This window comes from Antechinus flavipes, chromosome 3 (genome assembly GCF_016432865.1).
Source record: "Antechinus flavipes isolate AdamAnt ecotype Samford, QLD, Australia chromosome 3, AdamAnt_v2, whole genome shotgun sequence".
In the NCBI taxonomy this organism is placed as follows: domain Eukaryota; kingdom Metazoa; phylum Chordata; class Mammalia; order Dasyuromorphia; family Dasyuridae; genus Antechinus; species Antechinus flavipes.
The window spans coordinates 340,643,358-340,667,006 of record NC_067400.1 but is presented as its reverse complement, the minus strand read 5'-3'; positions in this window follow the sequence as shown (position 1 = coordinate 340,667,006).

Sequence of the window (23,649 nt, the reverse complement as noted above, 5' to 3'; positions counted from 1 at the left end):
TATAAACTGTTTGCATTTTTGTTTTTCTTCCCGGGTTATTTTTAGCTTCGGAATCCAATTCTCCCTGTGCAACAAGAGAATAGTTCAGTTCTGCACACATATATTGTATCTAGGATATGCTGTTGAATATACATATTGAATATGTAAAGGACTGCTTGCCATCTGGGGGAGGGGGTGGAGGGAGGGAGGGGAAAAATCGGAACAGAAGTGAGTGCAAGGGATAATGTTGTAAAAAATTACCCTGGCATGGGTTCTGTCAATAAAAACTTATTTAAAAAAAAAAAAAAAAAAAAAAAGAATGGAGGCCAAAATAACAATAAGGCTACTGAAGTGATCTAGCTAAAAAGTAATGAGACCATGAATTAGGAGCTGAAAGAAACATGATAGAGGTGGAGGGGGGAGTAGAAATCACCAGAAATCATTGATTGGGTGTGGGTAGTAAGTGCAAATGAAAAGTCAAGGACATTTCCTTCTTTGTTGGTCTTGTGGCCAGAACAATGGGAGTGCTAGTGACAGAAACAACAAAGGTAGAAGGAGGCATAGATTTGGGGGATGGATAATGCATTCTGTTTGGGTATCCTGAGTTTGAGTTGCTTATATCCCAGACAGAGGGAAATGTCAACCAAGCACTTGGATATGTAGGACTGCAACTAACAAAGGAATCAATGAGATCATTAAGTATAGAGTAGAGATGAGAGTCCAAGAAAAAATCCTCGTGTATACAAATGTATATGAGTGATGACCTTTCAAGCCAAGAGAAGATCAGTCAGAAAAGTAGGAAGACAAATAAAGGCAGTGTCATGAAAACACAGAGATAAGAGAGTACTTAAAAGAAAAGGATAATCAGTATTATCAAATCCTGCTAAAAGATTAAAAAGAACAAGGATTGAAAAAAGGGCACTGGATTTATGAATTAAGAGATCATGGATGACCTTAAAAAGAGTAATTCCACTTTATGATGGGATTATCAGACTGCAGGGGATTGAGGAATGAATAAGAAGTAAGGAAGTAGAATTAAAAAGTATATTGTTTGTCCCCTAGGGTTTTGACTGTGAAAGGAGAAAAAATACAGGATAATAGTTTGAGAGTATGAGTCAGAGGTTAAGTATAAGGGAGATCTGAGAATGTTTGTAAATAGCAGAGAAGGGAGAAATGAATAAGGAAAGATGGAAAATTGGGAGTAAGGGGGGGAGTGATGATCAAAGGATCAAGATCCTCTGGGGATTGGAGGAGATAGGATCAAGGGCAAATATAAAGGGTTTGACTTTGGCAAAGGGAAATCTATCTCTTATTCTGAGACTGGAGCAAAGGAATGGAATATGGGGAAATGTGGTACCATTAAAGAAATTCAATCAAAGAAGAGGAAAAGGATTGGTATTTGTTGAGAGACATTTGAGATTAAATATTATAATTTTGTACTGAGCCCGATCAACATCTCCATCTAGACACACACACACACGCACGGAGAAATGTGTGTTGGATGACAATAATCAAGTAAATTCACTCAAGCACTTGGTTGAAGAATTATATCCAATAAATGTTAAATGATCATTGGATCATCATCAGCCTAGCAGGGGCTCTCTATGACTCTATATTCAATATTGTCCTATGGCTGTATGACTTTCAACAGTTGGAATAAATGATATGGAAGCAGGAACAGGGAAAGAGGAGAGTGGGAATAATCCAGAATAGAGGTTAGGAGACATTAGTTCTGAAATTTGATGTTCTTATAATATACAGTATACTCTGGCTCTTTGAAGTGTTATATAGTAGATTATGTTAACTCCATCCCTTAACCCCTTTTATATATGAGGAAAGTAAGTCAGAAAGAGCAAGATTTCTTTTCCCAAGTTCAACCAGAACAAAGAAAAGGATCATATCTGCATAGAGACCAAAGGTTTATAAATCCCTTATGCACAAAACAACACTAATCCCTTACTTACAGAAGGATAGTGGAATACAGGTCCAGGGGACATCAGGAGAAAGTAGATTATGCTATTTGAACTGCCACATTTCAAATGTGATTTCTGAACACGTGGAAAGACTAGGATAAGAAGAAAGAGGAGGAGGAGGATGGCCTTCTAGAAAAACCCTGATGTTTCCAGAATTGCCAAATCAAATAAAGATAAGTAAATGGCATTACCTTGAGAGGCTTAATTCCTATTAGCAAGTGCACTCAAGCACAAAAACTTCTGTTCTGTCACAGTAATAAAAATAATAAATCCACAACTCGGTCTTCCTCTTCTCACAAGCTCAGATCCGTATGTTAATGGCTCCAGCTCTCATGGCACAGGAAACAGGAATGCAATCAGCAGCATATTTAGGGGAAAAACTGCAAGAAAGCATTTTCACTTGAATTATTTTTCCTCTGATGCTTGGATCCTGGCACACAATTGGCTTTGGTTTAAGAGTATTTTCATTTCAGCATTTCAGGGCCATATTCTTGCAGGGGAAGGGGGAGGGTGTTTGTGTAAAGAAAGAGAAATTCAAGGGGCATAGGATAAGGGTAGGATAATTAATTTTCTCCCTTGGAGATCTCTTCCACTCCCAGTTTCAATTATCACCTCTATAATGATAACTCTCAAATCTGTTTCCAGTCCATTTCAGCTCATACCCAAGCTTTAGTTGCACTGCTCCAACTACCTATAGGATGTAAGACTTGTTGAATTTGAAATGATAGTAAGACATCACTGTCCAAATCTGTACTCATCTTTCTTCCTGCAAGGGAAAGTAGGGTAGGAGGGTACTGAAAAAGATAAATTGCTAAGCCACTTTTATAGAACCTCAGAAAGATGTCACAGAACTGGAGAGATGCAGAAAAGGAGAGGTAAGGAAAGAAAGTCTATTTCACCCACAAAGATCATAGATTTGGTTGTTGATCCCAAGTATATAAAATGAATGGTATGAACATGTAGAAAGGGAAGCAGAGATCAGTAGAAGTCAGTTTCTTTGAGACTTCAAAAGAAATGTGATCTCAAGAAAATTGGGCAACAACCTGCTATTCCAACAAACATAATGTCTCATTTTATGTTCTATAGAACAAAATATTTTATAATCAAGGTGGAGAAATGAGCATTGAATGACAGTAGTCAGAAAAAATCTTTAAAAGTTGATTAAAGATGCCTAAAATATATTAAGCAATGATTGACTAGTAAACATAGAGGGAGATCTCTTGTAAAGAGCTGATATATTCTATCTTCATCTCTTTTTTTTTCAATATTTTTATCAGTGATTTAGGTAGAATCATTTCAAATTTACTTATTAAATTTGCACATTCAGAAAAAAGTTCCAGGGATAGCTCCTACACTGGTGATGGGATAAAAATTAAAGGTAAGATGAAATAGAGCTTAGAGGATTAAAGTTAATCATGTAAATGTAAAGTCCTGCTCTAGGTTCAAAAAAACACTTGCATATAGGATGATGGAAGTATAACTTAATAGTAATTAATATGAGGGAGATTTGAGAATTTGAGTTAATTACATTCTCAATGTCAACCAAACACATGACAAACTTGCAACAGATAAAATGGGTGTGTGTATGTTTTTAAAAGCACTCTAATCCTAGATTGCTTTAATAGATGTGTTGTGTCCACATAGAAGGAGTTACTAGCTCTACTGTACCTTCCACTGATCAGACTACATTTAAAATACAGAGTGCAAAGATGCTGGAAAACAGACATGATTTTCTGTGACCTCATCTGACCTTCTCTCAAACCAACAGCGGATTAAGCCTCTGAACTGGCTTTGGAGTCAAAGAATCCACAAATATTTGGAATACAACACATTCCCAGAAGAAGATATCTAGGAAGAACTTCAGAACAGGTCTATTTCAGAACTCTATGCTGGTTGCAAGTATGTGATCTAGCAGATTTCCTACAAAAGGCAAATTGTAAACCGCTGAGTCCAGAAGCACACTGGATTTAGCCGCCATTACCCAGCGCTGGAAATCAATCAGTAGAACTGTCCCAGGGCAAATGAAAGCAGCTGTCCCTCCTTTGCAATGAAGAGACCTCAAGTCTTAAAATGAATAAAAAAACTAAAAAGAAATCTAACCATAGACAGCTTTTAAGGAGAAAGAGAACAACAGAACTCAAATCCTGAGATTCCTAAAGGAAAAGCAACTCCAGATGAACCCCAAAGGGAGATATGAGTTGGTTCCTAGTTCATAAGGCCTTCTTGGAAGATTACATAAAGGATCTTAAAAGAGAATGAGAAGAAAAATGGGGAAATCAAATGAGATCATTGCAAGAAGGAATGGAAAAGACATAATGCCCTACAAAAAAAAAAAAAATGAAAAAGACACCAATTTATTGAAAAACAAAATTTGCGAAATGGAAAAAGAATTCAATGAACAAAAAATTTCAATTGGCCAATTACAAAAGGAGCTAAAAAAGATAACTAAAGAAAATAATACATAAAAATTAGAATTGAACAAATGGAAGTGAATGACTCAATAAAACTTCAAGAATCAAACAAAAACAAAAAAATGAAAAAATAAAAGAAAATATAAAATACTTCCTAGGAAAAACTATTAACCTGGGAAATAGATCTAAGAGAGACAATCTAAGGATTATTGGACTTCCTGAATGTCATGATGAAAAAAAAAAAAAAAAAAAGGACCTAGACATTATCTTACAGGAAATCATAAAAGAAAACTACTCTAATATTTTAGAATCAAAAGGTAAAAATAGCCATCAAAAGAATACACAGATCACCTCCTAAAAGAGACCCCAAAATTAAATCCCCGAAGAATATCATGGCTAAATTTCAGAATTATCACACCAAGGAAAAGATATTGCAAGCAACTAGAAAGAAACAATTTAAATACCAAGGAACCATAATTAGGATTACCCAGGATTTAGCAGCTTCCACTGTAAAGGATTGAAGGGTCTGGAATCCGATATTCCGAAAGGCAAAGGAATTTGCATTGTAGCCAAGAATAAGCTATACAGATAAAATGGGGCATTATCTTTCAGGGAAGAAGATGGACATTCAATGAAATATAACTATATTTCTGTTATGGATATACTTAGAGAATGCAGATATAATTTGATTTTATTATGATAATATAAAAAAACTAGAGGTGGAAAGGGGATCATACTGGAAAAAGAGGAAAGAGGTAAAATAAGGGAAATTACATCTCATGAAGAGGCAAAGAAAACCTATTATAATTGAGGGAAAGAAAGGAGGGAGATGAACATTGTATGAAAATCACTCTCATCAGATTTGGCTCTAAGAGAAAATACCAGACATATCTGGTTTCACAGGGAAGCTTGTCTCACCTTATATAGAAGTGGGAGAAAAAGGAGAGAAAGAAAGAGAAAGACTAATAGAAAGGGAAACAGAAGAATTAGGGGAAAGGTGTAAAAAAGGGAGAGGGACTCTAAAGGAGAAGGACTGTTTGAGAGAGGTGATCATCAAAAGCAAAATACTGGGGAGGAGGATGGGGGGAAAGGAAAAAGAAAATCATATCTTAGGGTAAGATGGCAGGAAATACAGAATTAGTTATTTTAACCTGTGAATATGAATGTGATGAACTCTCATATAAAATAGAAGTGGTTAGCAGACTGAATTAAAATCCTACAATATGTTCTTTACAAGAAACACATTTAAAATATTGATATATATAGAGTGAAAGTAAAGGGCTGGAACAAACTCTATTATGCTTCAGGTGAAATTTAAAAAAAAAAAAAAGCAGGGATAGCAATCCTGATCTCAGAGCAAGTAAAAGCAAAGATCAATCTAATTAAAAGAGATAAAAAAGGAAACTATATTTTACTAAAGGGTACCATAGATGATATCAATACTAAACATATACACATCAAGTGATATAGCATCCAAATTCCTAGAGGAGAAGTTAAGAGAGATACAAGAAGAAATAGACAGCAAAACTATACTGGTAGGGGATCTCAATCTTGCTCTTTCAAAAACAGATAAATCAAACCACAAAATAAATAAGAAAGAAGTTAAGGAGGTAAACAAAATGTTAGAAAAGATGGATATGATAGATCTTTGGAGAAAATTGAATGAAGACAGAAAGGAGTTTACTTTTTTTCTCAGCAGTTCATGGAACTTATACAAAAATTAGGGCATAAAAACCTCAAAATCAAATGCAGAAAGGCAGAAATATAAATGCATTTTTTTCAGATCATAATGCAAAAAAAATCACATACAATATAAGGCCCAGGAGAAAACAGACCAAAAGTTAGTTGAAAATTAAATAATCTAATCCTAATGAATGAATGGATGAAACAGCAATTATAGACACAATAATTTAATCTAAGAGAATGACAATATTGACACAACATACCAAAATTTGTGGAATACAACCAAAGTGGTTATAAGAGGAAATTTTATATCTCTAAATGCATACTTGCATAAACTAGGGAAAGAGAAGATCAATAAATTGGGCTTACAATAAAAAAAAAAGATAGAAAAGGAACAAATTAAAAACTCTCAATTAAATACCAAATTTGAAATTCTGAAAATAAAAGGGGACCTTAATAAAACTGAAAACAAGAAAATTAGTGAATTAATAAATAAAACTGAGTTGGTTTTATGAAAAAACCAACAAAATAGATAAACTTTAGTTAATTGAATAGAAAAAAAGAAAGAAGAAAAAAACAAAAAGAAAAATGAAAGAAGAAAATCAAATTGTTAATCTCAAAAATGAAAAAAAAAGAACTTTCCACCAATGAAGAAGAAATTAGAGCAATAATTAGAAGTTATTTTGTCCAACTATATCCCAATAAATTTAATAATCTAAATGAAATGGAGGAATATCTACAAAAATATAGATTGTCCAGGTTAACAGAAGAGGAAATAAATTATTTAAATAGTCCCATTTTAGAAAAAGGATTAGAATAAGCTATTAATCAATTCCCTAAGAAATTAGGGGCTGTACTTAAATGTAAATTCTACCAAACATTCAAAGAACAATTAATTCCAATACTATACAAACTATTTGAAAAAACAGGGAAAGAAGGAGTCCTACCAAATTCCTTTTATGACACAGATATGGTGCTGATAACTAAAGACCAATTTTCTAATGAATATTGATGTAAAAATATTAAACAAAATATTAGCAATGAGATTACAGAAAGTTATCCCCAGGATAATACACTATGATGAAGTAGGATTTATATCAAGAATACAGGGCTGGCTCAATGTTAGGAAAACTATCAGCATAATCGACTATATCAAAAAACAAACTAACAAAAATTATATAATTATCTCAATAGATGCAGAAAAAGAATTTGATAAAATCCAATACCCATTCTTATTAAAAAAAAAAAAAACACTAGAGAGTATAGGAATAAATGTACCTTTCCTTAAAATGATCAATAGCATCTATTTAAAACCATCAACAAGCATCATATGTAATGGGGACAAATAAGAACCATTCCTAATAAGATAAGGAATGAAACAAGGCTGCCCACTATAACCATTGCTATTCAATATTATATTATAAATATTAGCTCTGGCAATAAGAAAAGAAAAAGAGATTAAAGGAATTAGAGTAGATCATGAGGAAACCAAATTATCACTCTTTGCGGATGACATGATGGCATACTTAGAGAACCTTAGAGAATCAACTAAAAAACTACTAGAAACAATTCACACCTTTAGCAAAGTTGCAGGATACAAAATAACTGCACATAAATCATCAGCATTTTTATATATTACCAACAAAGTCCAGTAGCAAGAGATACAAAAAGAAATTCTAGTCAAAATAACTGTCAATAGTACAAAATATTTGGGAATCTATGTACCAGGAACAGTACAAATATTACTACAAAACTCTTTCCACACAAATAAAGTCAGACCTAATCAGATGGAAAAATATCAAGTGCTCATGGACAGGCCCAACAAATATAATAAAAATGACAATATTACTTAAATTAATATACTTATATAGTATAATCAAACTTTCAAGAAATTATTATGCACATCTAGAAAAAAATAGTAACAAAGTTCATCTGGAAGAACAAAAGGTCAAGAATTTCAAGAGAATTAATGAAAAAAATGCTAATGAAAGTGGCCTAGCTGTGCCAGACCTAAAACTATATTATAAAGCAGCATTCATCAAAACCATTTGGTACTGGCTAAGAAATAGAGTAGTCAATCATAAGAATAGGTTAGGCTCACAGGACAAAATAGGCAATAACTATAGCAATCTAGTATTTGACAAACCCAAAGATCTCAGCTTTTGGGATAAGAACTCACTATTTAACAAAAACTGCTGGGAAAATTGGAAACTAGTATGGAAGAAATCAGGGCTCAACCCACATCTAATATCACATACCAAGATAAGATTTAAATGGGTTCATTATTTAGACATAAAGAGTGATATTATAAGCAAATTAGAGGAAGATAGGATAGGTTACCTGTCAGATCTGTGGAGAAGGAAAGAATTTGTGTCCAAAGAAGAACTGGAACTCATAATTGAACACCAGATAGATAATTTTGATTATATTAAGTTAAAAAGTTTTTGTACAAACAAAACTAATGCAGACAAAATCAAAAAGGAAGCAATAATTTGGGAAATCATTTTTACATTTAAGGATTCTTATAAAGGCCTCATTTCTAAAATATATAGAGAATTGACTCAAATTTATAAGAATCCAAGCCATTCTCCAATTGGTAAATGGTCAGAGGGTATGAACAGACAATTTTCAGATGAAGAAATTAAAACTATTTCTAATCATATTATTGATCAGAGAAAAGCAAATTAAGACAACTTTGAGGTACCATTACACACCTCTCAGATTGGCTAACATGACAGGAAAAAACAAGGATAAATGTTGGAGGAGATGTGGGAAAATTGGGACACTAATACATTGTTGGTGGAGTTGTGTATGGATCCAGCCACTCTGGAGAGCAATTTAGAACTATGCTCAAAAAGTTATCAACCTGTGTATATCCTTTGATCCAGCAGTGTTTCTACTGGGCTTATATCCCAAAAAAAATATTAAAGGAAGGAAAGGTACCCACATGTGCAAAAATGTTTGTGGGAGCCCTTTTTGTAGTAGCAAGGAACTAGAAACCAAGTGGATGCCCATCAATTGGAGAATGGCTGAATAAATTATAGTATATTAATATTATGGAATATTATTATTCTATAAGACATGATCACCTGGAATGAACAGAACCAGCTACACCCAGAGAAAGAACACTGAGAAATGAGTATGGACCACAACATAACATTTCCACTCTTTCTGTTATTGTTTGCTTTTCTGCTCAGGTTATTTTTACCTTCTTTCTATATCCAATCTTTCTCGTGCAACAAGATAACTGTATAAATATGCATATACATATTGTATTTAATATATACTTTAACATACTTAACATGTATGGGACTACCTGCCATCTAGGGGAGGGAGTGGAGAGGAGGAAGAGAAAATCTGAAACACAAGTCTATGCAAGGGTCAATGTTGTCAAATTATCCGTGCATATGTTTTGAAAATAAAAACTTTTATTAAATAAATAAATAAATTTAGGAAGATGAGTCTTCCTGATTCCAAAAATAAAAAATAAAATAAAATAAAATATAGGCTGCAACTCTACTTGCCACACTTTAAAAAGACACAGTAGCAAACTAGAGTGTTCTAGAAGACAAAATCAATTAATCAACAATCATTTATTATGTCCATCACGTTTCAGGCACTATGCTAGAAGAGGAATGATGAAGGATCTAAAAGTTATGCTATTTAAGAAAAAGATTAGATAACCAGAGATAGTTCTCTTTGGGATATAAGCCCAATAGAAACACTGCTGGATCAAAGGGTATGCACAATTTGATAATTTTTGGGGCATAATTCCAGATTGCTCTCCAGAATGGTTGGATTCGTTCACAACTCCACCAACAATGCATTAGTGTCCCAGTTTTCCCGCATCCCCTCCAACATTCATCATTATTTTTTCCTGTCATCTTAGCCAATCTGACAGGTGTGTAGTGGTATCTCAGAGTTGTCTTAATTTGCATTTCTCTGATCAATAATGATTTGGAACACTCTTTCATATGAGTGGTAATAGTTTCAATCTCATCCTCTGAAAATTGTCTGTTCATATCCTTTGACCATTTATCAATTGGAGAATGGCTTGATTTCTTATAAATTTGAGTCAGTTCTCTATATATTTTGGAAATGAGGCCTTTATCAGAACCTTTAACTGTGAAAATGTTTTCCCAGTTTGTTGCTTCCCTTCTAATCTTGTTTGCATTAGTTTTATTTGTACAAAAGCTTTTTAATTTGATGTAATCGAAATTTTCTATTCTGTGATCAGTAATGGTCTCTAGTTCATCTTTGGTCACAAATTTCTTTCTCCTCCACAAGTCTGAGAGATAAACTATTCTATGTTCCTCTAATTTATTTATAGTCTCATTCTTTATGCCTAGGTCATAGACCCATTTTGATCTTATCTTGGTATATGGTGTTAAGTGTGGGTCCATGCCTAATTTCTGCCATACTAATTTCCAATTATCCCAGCAGTTTTTATCAAATAATGAATTCTTTTCCCAGAAGTTAGGGGCTTTGGGTTTGTCAAACACTAGATTGCTATAATTGACTATTCTGTCTTGTGAGCCTAGCCTTTTCCACTGATCCACTAATCTATTTCTTAGCCAATACCAAATGGTTTTGGTGACTGCTGCTTTATAATATAATTTTAGATCAGGTACAGCTAGGCCACCTTCATTTGATTTTTTTTTCATTAATTCCCTTGAGATTCTCGACTTTTTATTGTTCCATATGAATTTTGTTGTTATTTTTTCTAGATCAATAAAATATTTTCTTGGAAGTCTGATTGGTATAGCACTAAATAAATAGATTAGTTTAGGGAGTATTGTCATCTTTATTATGTTCGCTCGGCCGATCCAAGAGCACTTAATATTTTTCCAATTATTTAAGTCTGACTTTATTTGTGTGGAGACTTTTTTATAATTTTGCTCATATAATTCCTGACTTTCCTTTGGTAGATAGATTCCCAAATATTTTATGGTATCAACAGTTATTCTGAATGGAATTTCTCTTTGTATCTCTTGCTGTTGGGTTTTGTTGGTGATGTATAAAAATGCTGAGGATTTATGGGGATTTATTTTGTAGCCAGCTACTTTGCTAAAATTATGAATTATTTCCAATAGCTTTTTGGTAGAATCTCTGGGGTTCTCTAGGTATACCATCATATCATCTGCAAAGAGTGATAGTTTGGTTTCCTCATTGCCTACTCTAATTCCTTTTATATCTTTCTCGACTCTTATTGCCGAGGCTAGTGTTTCTAATACGATATTAAATAATAATGGTGATAGTGGACAACCTTGCTTCACTCCAGATCTTACTGGGAAAGGTTCCAGTTTTTCCCCATTGCATATGATGCTTACTGATGGTTTTAAATATATGCTCCTGACTATTTTAAGGAAAAGTCCATTTATTCCTATGCTCTCAAGTGTTTTTATTAGGAATGGATGTTGGATTTTATCAAATGCTTTTTCTGCATCTATTGAGATGATCATGTGGTTTTTGTTTGTTTGGTTATTGATATAGTCAATTATGCTAATAGTTTTCCTAATATTGAACCAGCCCTGCATTCCTGGTATAAATCCTACTTGGTCATAGTGTATTATCCTGGTGACAATTTTCTGTAATCTTTTTGCTAATATTTTATTTAAGATTTTAGCATCAATATTCATTAGGGAGATTGGTCTATAATTTTCTTTCTCTGTTTTCAGCCTACCTGGTTTAGGTATCAGTACCATATCTGTGTCATAAAAGGAGTTTGGTAGGACTCCTTCAATCCCTATTTTTTCAAATAGTTTATATAACATTGGAGTTAATTGTTCTTTAAATGTTTGGTAGAATTCACATGTAAATCCATCTGGTCCTGGGGATTTTTTCTTAGGGAGTTGATTGATAGTTTGTTCTATTTCTTTTTCTGAGATGGGACTGTTTAGGATATTTACTTCTTCCTCTGTTAGTTTGGGCAAGCTGTATTTTTGGAGGTATTTTTCTATTTCATTTAAGTTGTCGAATTTATTGGCATAAAGTTGGGCAAAGTAACTCCTAATTATTGCTCTAATTTCCTCTTCGTTAGTGGTGAGTTCTCCCTTTTCATTTTTAAGACTAACAATTTGATTTTCCTCTTTCCTTTTTTTAATCAGATTTACTAAGGGTTTGTCTATTTTGTTGGTTTTTTCATAGAACCAACTCTTAGTTTTATTAATCAATTCAATAGTTTTTTTACTTTCAATTTTATTGATCTCACCTTTTACTTTTAGAATTTCAAGTTTAGTGTTTGACTGGGGGTTTTTAATTTGTTCCTTTTCTAGCATTTTTAATTGCAAACCCAATTCATTGACCTTCTCTTTCTCTATTTTATACAAATAGGCCTCTAGAGATATGAAATTTCCCCTTATTACCGCTTTGGCTGCATCCCATACATTTTGGTATGATGTCTCATTATTATCGTTATCTTGGGTGAAGTTATTAATTATGTCTATGATTTGCTGTTTCACCCAATCATTCTTTAGTATGAGATTATTTAGTTTCCAATTATTTTTTGGTCTACTTCCCCCTGCTTTTTTGTTGAATGTAATTTTCATTGCATCGTGGTCTGAAAAGGATGCATTTACTATTTCTGCCTTACTACATTTGAGTTTGAGGTTTTTATGTCCTAATATATGGTCAATTTTTGTATAGGTTCCATGAACTGCTGAAAAGAAAGTGTATTCCTTTCTGTCTCCATTACATTTTCTCCAGAGATCTATCATATCTAACTTTTCTAGTATTCTATTTACCTCTTTGACTTCTTTCTTATTTATTTTGTGGTTTGATTTATCTAATTCTGAGAGTGCAAGGTTAAGATCTCCCACTATTATAGTTTTACTGTCTATTTCTTCTTGCAGCTCTCTTAGTTTCTCTTTTAAGAATTTAGATGCTACCCCACTTGGTGCATATATGTTTAATATAGATAGTGCTTCATTATCCATGCTACCCTTTAGCAAGATATAGTGCCCTTCCTTATCTCTTTTAATTAGGTCAATTTTTGCTTTAGCTTGATCTGAGATCAGGATGGCTACCCCTGCTTTTTTGACTTCACCTGAAGCATAGTAGATTTTGCTCCAACCAAGATAAGATTTAAATGGGTTCATTATTTAGACATAAAGACTGATATTATAAGCAAATTAGAGGAAGATAGGATAGGTTACCTGTCAGATCTGTGGAGAAGGAAAGAATTTGTGTCCAAAGAAGAACTGGAACTCATAATTGAACACCAGATAGATAATTTTGATTATATTAAGTTAAAAAGTTTTTGTACAAACAAAACTAATGCAGACAAAATCAAAAAGGAAGCAATAATTTGGGAAATCATTTTTACATTTAAGGATTCTTATAAAGGCCTCATTTCTAAAATATATAGAGAATTGACTCAAATTTATAAGAATCCAAGCCATTCTCCAATTGGTAAATGGTCAGAGGGTATGAACAGACAATTTTCAGATGAAGAAATTAAAACTATTTCTAATCATATTATTGATCAGAGAAAAGCAAATTAAGACAACTTTGAGGTACCATTACACACCTCTCAGATTGGCTAACATGACAGGAAAAAACAAGGATAAATGTTGGAGGAGATGTGGGAAAATTGGGACACTAATACATTGTTGGTGGAGTTGTGTATGGATCCAGCCACTCTGGAGAGCAATTTAGAACTATGCTCAAAAAGTTATCAACCTGTGTATATCCTTTGATCCAGCAGTGTTTCTACTGGGCTTATATCCCAAAAAAATATTAAAGGAAGGAAAGGTACCCACATGTGCAAAAATGTTTGTGGGAGCCCTTTTTGTAGTAGCAAGGAACTAGAAACCAAGTGGATGCCCATCAATTGGAGAATGGCTGAATCAATTATAGTATATTAATATTATAGAATATTATTATTCTATAAGACATGATCACCTGGAATGAACAGAACCAGCTACACCCAGAGAAAGAACACTGAGAAATGAGTATGGACCACAATATAACATTTCCACTCTTTCTGTTATTGTTTGTTTTTCTGCTCAGGTTATTTTTACCTTCTTTCTATATCCAATCTTTCTCGTGTAACAAGATAACTGTATAAATATGCATACACATATTGTATTTAATATGTACTTTAACATACTTAACATGTATGGAACTACCTGCCATCTAGGGGAGGGAGTGGAGAGGAGGAAGAGAAAATCTGAAACACAAGGCTATGCAAGGGTCAATGTTGTCAAATTATCCGTGCATATGTTTTGAAAATAAAAACTTTTATTAAATAAATAAATAAATTTAGGAAGATGAGTCTTCCTGATTCCAAAAATAAAAAATAAAATAAAATAAAATATAGGCTGCAACTCTACTTGCCACACTTTAAAAAGACACAGTAGCAAACTAGAGTGTTCTAGAAGACAAAATCAATTAATCAACAATCATTTATTATGTCCATCACGGTTCAGGCACTATGCTAGAAGAGGAATGATGAAGGATCTGAAAGTTATGCTATTTAAGAAAAAGATTAGATAACCAGAGATAGTTCTCCTTGAAAAGAGTCAATTTGAGAGGGACATGTCAAGTTTTTAAATATTTAAAAATTGTTCTGTGAAAGAGGGAATAAACTTTCTTGGAAAATACTAGAATTAATGAAGGAAGATAAATTCCATCTCAATGAAGTAAAAATACCCTAATAATTAAAACTCTCATACAATGGAGTAATTTGCTTTGTAAAATATTGAGATCATTATCCATGGATTTGGTTAGGTGAAAACTAGATTGCTACTTATCAGGGGTGTCCCAGAAATTTGTGTATTGCAGGGGAAGCTCAACAAGATGCTCTTTGGTCCCCTCAAGCTCTCTGCTTCCACAAGTCTAGCATTATATATGGCTAAATGCCAAAATGAACTATTTGGATGACAATTACTTAAGGAGCTCATGAATTTATCCAAGCCCGTAAGACAAGAACATTCTGGAAAAACTTCATAAAAGATACAGGAGTAGAATCTTTCTTAGAAGATAAGGATGATTTGGAACCAGCAGGGAAGTGATTTTAAGTGAAGGCAACAGCATGACAGTTGATTTCATCATAGTCATGGAGACACTGCTAAAGTTAATGCCAAGAAAAAAGAGAAAATCAAAAAACAAGATGTACCATTGAGATTGTTAACCCACTAGCATAGAACAAAGGATAAGTGCCATTACTAAAGGCTGTCCTCTAGTATCTCCAGATTAAATGAAGACAACAGCATGACAGGAGGGAATTTTTGTTTTTATAAAATACTTTGGGTCTTGGACTTTGTATCAGCTTTCCAGCACACTTAGACCCTCCTTTGAAGTCACTTCAGGATGTCTTGCCACTTGCTCCAAGACTTTTGCATTTCACTCATCACTAAATTCCACCAAACCTTACTCTGACTCATATAGTTATATGTGCTGATAGAGCTAATAGCTAATCCACTGACATCACAGATCCTTTTAATATTTAAACATTTCCAGTGGGGATGATACTATAATAAATAGATTTAGAAATCCTAAAGGAATGGTGACATCAGGGAGCACTGAACTTGGAATGATGAAGGTGTGAATTTATATCTTGCCTCCAACACTTACTTATAATAGACCAGAAGGAGAGCCACCAGGAGCCTGATCAAAAAGGAAAAGTCTCTTGTCCAGTCCTTGTTGGCTCTTATATACTCTATTATAATTACATCACCATAGGTGTCAATCTTGTAGAACTATATTAAGTACTAAATACATGTAAAATTAGATAACCATTGTCTTATCCATTCCACTGAGTTAACACCTTGTTGTAGAACTAAATCAGTCATACTGAGCCTTAAGTATACTTCTCCAAGAGTTCTGGCCCATTACACTTACTAGCTATATAACCTCTCTAAATCTGATCTCTCATCTGTGAAGTGAGGATAACAAAGGAAATATGCTATATTTAAGGCTTGAAAAGTACTTTACAAATACTATCTCATTTTTATTCTCAAAACAATCTGGGAAAGTAGGTGTTATTATTAGAGCTCCATTCTACAATGTGGAAAGTTAAATGACTTTCTTAAGATCACACAACTAGGAAATGTCTGAGTCCAAATTTGTGTATAGCTCTTTATTTTAGATCCAGTCCTCTATCCACAATGATACTTGTCTGTATCTGTGTGCCTCATGATGTCATTTTGAGAATCAATGAGCATTATTTATTAATACCTCCATGCCAATTTGAGATTACCTATGTGTTTATCAAGCACTTATGTTCTAGGCACTCTGCTAGACACTGGGTATACAAGCACAAAATTAAATAGTTCCTATTCTCAAGGAACTTGCAATCTATTGAGATAGTATATGTGAAGCATTTTGCTAACTTTTTGGTTGATAAGATTATATAAAATAAAATTATGCAGTTCCAAATTGGATAGCACTTAGCTTCTAAATTATTTCATCTAGCTACTAGCTTAGTCCACCATGACTCTTTCGGAATTGAAAACATTTGCAGCCCTCATGGGTCAAGTAGATAATAGTATTTTCTAAAGAAGAATACCTCCATGACAATTTAAGATTAATATATGAGCCATATTAGTCCAAATTCATTTACCCATTCTACAATCCCAGATTTATTCTGAGCACATCAGAAAATCTCCTGACTGTAAATTGAGATTGGGCCCATCCTGCACACAGATAGAGTGTTCTCATCACCTCAAAAATAAAATGGAAAAACAAAATTTACTATAGAAAGACAAACTCAGAGCTGATGCTACAATGTGTGTGATTTATTTTCCTCATCAATAAAAGAGAGACCTAAATTATCTCTAAGGACCCTTTGAGATCTCGAGATGCTCTAAAGACATTGTATGACATTGAGCAAATTATTTATTCTCTGGTTTCATTTTATTCTCTATAAAATGAGGGTCTTCAAGAGTGCCTTCAAAAGTTTTTGATTTTCAAAAGGCTTTTCCAGAGTTCCAGGGATTCTTCATCACATAAGGACCATCTGTCCTAAGACTGATAAAAATTTAAGCAATTCTGTGAAGAACAGGAAAAGCCAGTCGAACTAGTAGTAGGAAGTCTCTTTTGATTCATTTTTGACCATTTGATTCAACATTTGAATTTGAACATTTGAACACTTCTCAGTTGATTTCATCATAGTCACTGCTAAAGTTAATGCAAGGAAAAAATAGAAAATCAAAAAACAAGATATAGCATTGAGATTGTTAACCCACTAGCATAGAACAAAGGATAAGTGCCATTACTAGAGGCTGTCCTCAGCAGAACTGGTAAATCAGCAAAGTTTGGGCTCGCTTTCTGAGCCCTTCTCCCCTCTGGAACCTTTACTTTTGTGGGTTTCATAGAAGTCCTGCCTAAAGGCATAGAGGTTTATATACATTTTTTTTATCTCGTACACTTGTTTAATTGTTAAACATGCACCCCCAACATGGGTATATTCGCTTTTCTATAAGCTGTATGAATGTACTGCTGTATTGATAATTATGTATTTAAAATAATTTGATAATTTATGTATTTAAAAACTTATAGAAAAATACAAAGTAAAAATGATGGAATAATATTTATGCCTAGAGGTAAGTTGGAGTTACTAGAATTTATTGTTCAAGAAGAGTGATAAGGAACTCTAGAAACATCACTCAGGAAACTCTATGAGTTAATGGGTCAAAGAAGGGAAAGACTTGAAGCAGGAAGTCCAATTAGGTAGCTGTTCCAACAATCCAGCCATGAGCTATTTTGAAGGGCATAACCTAGGATGGTGGCTGTGTGTGTGTGTGTGTGTGTGTGTGTGTGTGTGTGCTTGTGTGTAAAGAGAGAAAAAGGCTATACACACCGATGTGGTGGTAATGGTAGAAACAATAAGAGCTGGCAACTGACTAGATATGTGAAGTTGAAAAATAAGAGGTTGAAGATATCACTGGGATTGTGAATCTGAATGCCTAAAAGGTTGGTGAAAATAGATTTTAAGAGAAAAAATAATGTAATGAAATTTTCAATGCACATTGCAACCCATCCAAGCTTGTGTTACTCACTTTCCCTCTGAAAAATGAAAAACAAGGTTTGTGGAAAAGAGAAAAATCTTACACATCCATTCCAGCCTGACGTGTAGAACCTGCCCACAGCTTCAAGCAGTCATGAAGTGATCTGCAGGGCAGGGTGTGAAGGAGTAGGAAGTTGGTTGGGGAATCGTACATGCAGGTATTTGAATTGAAATTGGTTATAACCATTCTGAGCTTCCAATGTCCTGTTCAGTTGCAGTTACTGTCCAACTCAAAACCTATTCATTCTATCTACAGCTGAGTTGCTTTCTTTTGGTCAGTCATTCAGCAAGTATTTATTATGTACCAGGCAAAGTGCTATACACTGAAAGTATAAATACAAGTAAAAAGAAAATCTTACAAACAGAGCTTATATTCTAATGGGAATTGTCAACACATAAAAGGAAGCTTGAGGGCAGGCTGTGGAGTAGGGGTGAAGGGGCTGCTGTGGGTCAAAGGAAACCAAGATACCTGGTACAGGGGCATGGTAGAAAAAGTACTGAGTACAGGTTGGAGAGGAATAAGGTATAGGGGAGCAGGACACATCCTGAAATAGAAATTCTAAGAGTCATCCCATCAATGGAAGAGGACACAATGACCGAAGGTATTTCCAACATGTGAATTCTAGGGCTAGAAGGAGGCTTTGGGATGCGGAGCTGGAGCATGGTAAAGGAAGAGTAGTTTATGCTTTAATGTGGGCATGTGGGCATGTGGGCTGTTTGTAATTAAATAAAAAATAGATCACATATGTGATTGAGTTGTGAGTGGCTATGTTGAAAAAACTCAGAGAGGTGAGGAAGGGAAATAGGTGGCCTGGGAGAGGTCATACAAACTGAGATGGGGGAGGCTGAAGACACTTTTGGGATTGATGAAACTGTGGTAGGGTCTGCATGGGAGTTGTTAGTTGTACTTTATTCTCAAAGGGAACCATGACATCAAGGAGGTGATGCCATAACATGCAGGTGAATTGGATTTGAGGGAGAGAGGGAGGGCTGTGCAAAGTCATAAGCTGTTATGGGCCAGAACTCTGAACTTGAAACAAAGGATTCTTACAAGGTACTAAGTCAGTGGAATGGTTAGAGACAATAGTTATCTAATTCAGCATGGTTCAGTATGATTGATTTAATCCTACAAGATGTTATGGGCCAGAACTTGAAACAAGGTACTAAGTGGAATTGAGGAGACAATGGTTAAATCTGGTTTAGCACTGATTTAATCCTACAACAAATAAGGGTCTCCTAGTGATATAATGATTGGTGTATACTCAGTGTGGGGCATATAAGGAGGAGCTGTCAGGGCCAGAAAAGACAAGGGCACTAGAAGCTCTCGGAGGCTGACACAGATTCATTCCATCGTCCACCTTTGTGGGGGCTGCAGGCTGAAGAACAAACCTTTGGAAGTTGGGGAGATTCAGAGACAAGAGGACAGAAGGTTGGAGGCTGAAGGCTGGAGCACAAGCCCCTGGACTCAGACAGATTCATCCCATCTCACACCACCTTGGTGGCAAGCTCTCCTCCTTCGCTTCTCCACTGAAACCAAGATCCGGAAGGCCTCCAGAAAACTAGCCGAGCCCCAAGTGAAGGAGACAAGACTTTGAAGGAGACAATAAAGGATTTGGACTTTAAACATTTGGCTGCACTTGTGGTGATTACTGAACTGACACGAAGGCTACTCTCAGAGACCCCAGGAAAACCTCAACAGAGAACATTACATTTTAGAGAGAACATTACAATAAGTCTCACTATTTCCTTCTAAACCATAGTAGGTCCAATGGCCAGGTATAGATCAGGATGATTGAAGATGGCTCTGATGCAGTGGGAGACCTTGGCCTTTTTAAGCTAAGATCTTTAAAAGATCTCTTCTGACTGAGGCAATGACCAAACAGTGAAAAGAAATGAGGCAGAGAATAATCTCTTTTACCTAGTCAATATGTTTGTGTGTGTGTGTGACACACACATATTTATATGTACATATATATATATGTTTCAGGCCAAAACAGAAACCATTGTTAATTATATTCACTCTGAGGCAATCAAGGCCAAAGCAAAGATCAAATGGGCTTGGTCTGGAACTTTTTAATGGCCAATCAATGAGAGTCTGAGTGATTTGTATTTAAGGAATTGTCCCTAAGAAAGAAATCTAGCTCTTAAACTCTAAGATATATAGGGAGGAAGTAAAAAGGAAAGAAGGAAAAAGGAGGGAAGGCAAAAGGAGGGAAGAAAGAAAGAAGGGAAGGAGGGAAAAGGAAGCTGATTGGAGAATAAATAAGGAAAAAAGAAAGGAAGGAAGAAAAAAGGAAGAAGGGAAGGAAAAAGGAAGGAAGGAAGAAGGGAAGAAAGAAAGGAAAGGAAGAAGTTGTGTTGCTTGATTTTCAGTGGGGAAGCTCCTACTTATAGGGGTTGTTCTTTGTTCTTTTTTCCTGAAGATTACCATGACATCAGGGAAGTGAAATCATAACATGCAAGTGCATTTAATTTGGGTGAAGGAGGGCTGTGCAAGGTCTCTTGCCTTACTTTTTTCCCTTGATTCAAATGGGTCCAGTGGTTAGATGTGAGGAAAGACATTTTGAAGCTATGATCCTAATAAACAAGACTGACCAGATTGTAAAGCTGGTAAGGTTTATTTTTCAGGGTCTCTGTCACTGGGGTCCAGTGTCCACATATTTGCCTTTGACGATACAGAATCCCTAGCATGATCCTTTATCCCTTGTAATGCAACATGTTTAGGCCTCTACCTTTGTCTTTCTTCCCATAAAAATAATTGTTTTTAATCATCTTTCAGCCTCCCTCCCATCTCAGTTTGTATGACCTCTCCCAAGTCACCTGTTTCTCTTCCTCACCTCTTTGAGTTTTTTCAGCATAGCCACTCACAACTCAAACACATCTGTGATCTATTTTTTATTTAATTACAAACAGCCCACATGCATAGAACACTGTTCTCCCAACATTTGTGTAAGACAATCAGTGCAAGCTTTGACATTCCCACTGAGGATGAGAAAACTGGAGCTCAGAAAAGAAAGTGAACTGCTCATGCTCACACAGCCTGGACCAAATCTTAGCATTCCCAATGTCCTTTGCACTACAGCAGGCCATCCCATATGGATACATGCAGATGCAAACTGTTCTAATAGTGGCTATTTGTTCCAGGCTCTAATAGTCTCCTTGGCAGAATGATGGGTGTGATCAGCCAATTTAATAACATTCATCACTCTCCAATTCAATAAACTCAGCCTCAGTAATGTGTCCCAGGGCATTTCATCCATCTAATGTCCTTAACACAGCTATTGACCCCTTCCTTCTGTTTAACTCCACACCATGGAGCCCCAGACATCCTCATGTCCATGAAAAATGGGCAATCCAGATGTGAAGAGAGGTGAGTCCCTCCTCCCTTTCTTCCATCAGTAAACACTCTGCTGATTTGAAGGAAAATTATATTACAGAGGCGGGAGTGGTAAGAAGGAGGGAGTCATACAAATTCTCATTCTCACTTTCATACCACATACAGGCTTTCTTCAGAGCCCAGTGAGCAAAGATCCTTGCAAGGGTAGAATAGAAGTTACAGATTACAATCAGCAAAGATTTAAGATTATCTACATAGATTCTCATGTAACTGAAATCAAAACTGTAACTTGGGATCCTGGGGCAGAGAGCCACACCTATTCTGGTAAAAAAATTATTGTGGAATTACAAAATTCCATGTTTGGAAACATTCATCTAACATAATTCAATTTCCATCTACCACCACCAAAAAATATTTTTTCTACCAACATAATTAAGAGGTCATCTAGCCTTTGTATGAAGACCTGCAAGGAAGAGGTACCCTTGCTTCTCAAGGCAAACTACTCACTTCTGAGATTTTTCTTGTCCTTAAAGCCAAAATCTGTAATTTCCACACAATGTTTTTAGTTCTGGCCTCCAGGAATAAAGAGAACATGATTAATTCCTCTTTCATGTGAAAACATTTCAAATATTTGATGATAAGCATCATTTCTGCCCAAAGATTCCCACTTACTTCGTATGTCAGTCTTCATATTGGCAAGAACTCCAAGCCCTTCACAAATCTAGTTGCACTGCTCTGATGCTTAACAATGCCCTTCCTAAAATGTGGTGCTCAGAACTGAATATAATAATCCAGATATGATCTGACCAAGGCAGAGTTCAACAGGATAATCATCTTTTATTCTTAAAGGCAAGGCCATTCTGAATGTAGCCAAGATCCCTTTAGAATTTTTTTGCTGTCATATACCATTGACTCATATTTAGTTTATACCCTATAAAAACATTAGATATCTTTCAAATAAATCACTCTCTAACCATGACTTCCCCATATTATTTAAAATATAAAATAATACAAGGCCAAGCAAGTACCAATCACATTGTGGGACATATCAATTCATCTGATTTTTCCTCCATCTTTTCTATTGAGAAGAACATGAGAGACTTGATCAAATGCTTTGCTAAACATCTAGGTAAACTGTCTCTATGGGAATGCATTTAATAATCATTTCAAAAATCAAATACATGGTATCTGTTTTGTGAAATTGATTTTTGGACCCAAATATAAAACTCTTAACTTATCCTAATAAAATCTGCCTTGAGGGAACTGTGGGTTCTTCTCCTTAGAGATCTTCACATAAAAGCTAAATGATCCTTTGAGAATGTTGCAAAAAGGAACTTTGGGTGGGAGTGATGGGTTATACTAGATGAACGTTTCCAATTCTGGAATTCACCCCGTCATAATTTTTTTAAAATATTGCTTCTATTATCCAATGACTTAGTTTTCCCTCCTATTTTTGTGTCAACTACAAATTTGATAAGCTTACTATTTATGTTTTCATCCAAGTCACTATTTAAAAATGTTAAAGAACATAAAGTCAAGCAAGTATCAATTGCTAGAGCACTATCCTGGAGAGTTCTAAGTTGGTATTAAAGTATTAATTATGACTCTTTCAGTCTAACCATTTAACTAGTTCCAAATCCTCTTAGATGCCCTATCCTGTCTTCATTTCTCATCTCTTCAGTTTTTCCACAATGATAATGGAGACTTCATAAATGTTTTGCTGAAACTGGAATTATGTTAGAAAAGTTCCCAAACTGTTGATGCCCTTTGACATCTCACTGTGGGATATCAATTCATCTGATTGTTTCATCATTGACACAACTTTTCCTCCATTTTTTCCGCTGAGAAAAACATGAAAAACTTTATCAAATGCTTTAGGAAACTGTTTCTATGGGAATGCATTGATCTACTAGTTTAGTAATCGTTTCAAAAATCAAATATGACTTTTCAGGCATGATCTTTTCTTGGTGGTGCCTTCCTGGAACTTGATGAATGCAGCTTCTTTATCTAGAAGTTAGCTAAACAGCCTTCCAATAGTCCAATCTAGAATTTGCCCAGGAATCAAAATCAAACCCATTGATATATGGCTTGCATGTATATATATATATATATATATGTATAGTCTTCCATTTTTCATGCCCTTCTCCAATCCAGTCTGTCTCCTGCTCACTATAATCTTTTAAATTTCTCTCCTTTCCTATTCAAAGGCCCTTCTTGGCAAAGAAAACAGAAACAAAATAAAAATTGAACATCTCT